The sequence below is a fragment of the Dasypus novemcinctus genome, chromosome 22 (assembly GCF_030445035.2).
Source record: "Dasypus novemcinctus isolate mDasNov1 chromosome 22, mDasNov1.1.hap2, whole genome shotgun sequence".
Taxonomy (NCBI): Eukaryota; Metazoa; Chordata; class Mammalia; order Cingulata; family Dasypodidae; genus Dasypus; species Dasypus novemcinctus.
In genome coordinates, this window is record NC_080694.1 from 1,768,608 (window position 1) to 1,771,424 (window position 2,817).

Genomic DNA, 2,817 nt, shown 5'->3' on the forward strand with positions numbered 1-2,817 from the left:
TCGGCTGGATCGGTTGGGCTTGGGCTGGGGCTGGGCTGGGCTGGGCTCAGTAGGGTTCAGCTCAGACGGGTTCGGCTAGGCTCGGATGGCCCCGGCTTGGCGAGTCTGGGTTCGGCTGTGCTCGGCTTGGGTGGGCCTGGCTCCTCGGGCTGGGCTGGCCTCGGCTCTGCTCGGTTGGGCTGGGGTAGGCTCTACTGGGCTGGGCTCTGCCCAATTGGTCTCGGCCCTGCTGGTCTCCACTCCGCTGGGCTCAGCTGGACTGGGCTCGACTCAGCTGGATTCGGCAGGACCCTGTCGGCTGCGCTCGCCTCGGCTCAGCTCAGCTGGGCCCGCTTCGGGCTCCCCCGCACCCAGCCCCAGGTGCAGTGGGCGGGGCCCTGGAGCCCGCACGCACGAGCCTGGTCCCACCGCCTGGCTGCGGGCTCCGTGGGTCCCGGGCTCCAGCTAGGCCCCTGGCCTCTCCCAGTGCCCCGACCATGGGGGCTGCGACCGCGATGGGATCGGCTCGCACCACGGACCTTCCCCTCTCACCCACAGCAACCCTCCCCCGTTAACCTCATGCAGGTTTTGAAGGATAAACCAAGTTGATGCTTAGAGAGGGCTTTGAACTAAGCTTGGCAAACTGCTGATTTCATTTTATTACTATATTGTCTTCAGGTCAAGAAGTTCTAAGTCCTGGATGTGAAAATTCTTGTCCCCAGTATGAGAAATAGGAAGATTCAGTATTCGATGCAATAGAAAAGTCCATATAAAAATTGATCAGGGATGTATTACTTTAAATAGTGATAAAATTTTACGAAACATATCGCTTCTTGGCCTTTTGGCTAAGATCAAGTGTAGTATCTGTTCTTATCAGTTTAATATCTGATACATCCTCTATCCGAGGACAATATATTAAATGGATTTTTGGAGCTGGGAGATGGAATAGGGGCTTGCTCCGTCCACTCCACGCATCGACCCGGTATTGCAGTACCTCCAGGAACGGTGCACCCCCTTCGGGGGGTGAAAAAAATTTACGAAACAGATAATGGCACAATCCTGGAAAGACTGAGGAGAATTGCTGAAAATATTTAAATTTTATAAAGACTGCCAAAGTTTTGCAAGTTAATTATTACCAGAAAGAAAAATCCTAATAAGAGCAATTAAGAGCAAGAGCCTAACAAGATAAATTAAGGAATTGCTAATAGTTAATTGATAAATTTCAATCTTCAAAAATCTGAATGTCATTAAAATATTTAGAAGCTAATTCTCAAAAGAATAGATGCCATCCTTTAAGGTAGGTGCTCCATGAAGTGTTTTCATGATTTAGATTTAAAGCATGAAAATAATTTTGATAAAATGTAAAAAGGAATACTCAAAATTAATGTAATGGCCCATGAAGGAGCATGGGAAAAAAATAGAATATAGGCACTTCTCTAGAGAAAATGCTCTCTTGATGAGAACTCACTGTGATTGGTGTTTGTTAAGTTCTGTTGGGAGAGCTATTTGACCTGAGAAAAGAAACCTCTCAGTATTCACAGATTTGGACTGTTGTGGTCAGCCTTTCCCTCTCACTGTCCAGTCCTCAGCAGTCTTTGCTCAGTGATCTTTGAAATGGTTTGGCTCAGTCAGCCTGGATGGCTGTGAGTGCATCGGCTTTGAAACTAACTCATTAAGCTAAATCTGCACCCAAGTAACTGCCCAGCATTGCCTGGTTTAACACTGACTCTTGTTTTTTTTCCAGCACTGACTGCTTTATGACTTCTTCAGCACAGAGCACCCAAAGGGCCTGGGAAGAGAGACCCTCTTCGCCAGTCCCCCAAGGAGGTCCACGGCTCAGGTCAGGCTGTTGGACAGCAGCTCCCCTCACACAGCTTTGCTTTGGAGAGACAGGATGTCCAGTGGGGAGCAGACCTTGCCCCTGAGGAGGAAGCAGGTACCACGCAACCTCTGTGCAGTTCCCACCATGAGAAGCAGCTGGGGCTTCTGTTCCCTGTTTGGGTCACAAGGTGTGCTCAGGCTGTTCCATTAGACCTACACCCTCTCAGATTCTTGAATGGAGACATGAACCTCTGCACACCAACGTGAGGAGGGGAGGCAAGGCTGAGAAATGACCCCTGAGGACGTCGCTGACTTGCCCGCAAAGCTAGATATTAAAACAGCTGTTTAATCTCTTCTTCCCTGGAATTCATTACCAGTTCATTCACCATATAATAATGACCTTGCTAATTATGGGAAAGAAAAGTCTTAAGTCAGTGAGTTTTCAGTCAAAGTGGTGCTGATGCAAAATACCAGAAATTGCTTGGTTTCTGTACAGGGTATTTATTTGGGGTAGGAGCTTACAGATACTAGGCCATAAAGCCTAAGCTACATCCCTCACCAGTCTATTTTCACGTGTTGGAGCAAGATGGCTGCCGACAGCTGTGAAGATTCAGGCTTCCTGGGTTCCTCCCTTCCAGGGTCTTGCTTCTTCCTGGGGTCAGGGTTCTTCTCTTCCTGGGGCTTGCTTATTTTTCCTCTGTGAGCTTACTTCCCAGGGCTCCAGCTTAAGGCTTCAGCATCAAACTCCAACCTCAACACTCCAACTTCAGAAACCCTCAACTCTGTCCTTTGCCATGCATTTTATCTGTGAGGCCCCACCCTCCAGGTGGTGGGGACTCAGTGCCCTAATAACATGGCCCAATAAAATCTCTAATCATAACTTAATCATGCCCTTGTTCAGACCAGACTACAAACATAATCCAATATCTATTTTTGGAATTCATAACCATATCAAACTGCTACAGTCAGTATGTGGCTGTTTAAGGTTATTTATAAATCCCCAAAAGGGAAAGATTA

The 2,817-nt window shown here is 48.0% G+C and overlaps 1 non-coding gene across 1 annotated transcript; it reads left to right on the plus strand.

Moving 5' to 3' along the window:
- Positions 1–804: 804 nt before the first annotated feature.
- LOC111759354 (U2 spliceosomal RNA) lies at positions 805–995 on the plus strand. Its single transcript, XR_002793365.2, has one exon. It is a non-coding gene; the product is annotated as a U2 spliceosomal RNA (small nuclear RNA).
- The last annotated feature ends 1,822 nt before the right edge of the window (positions 996–2,817 follow it).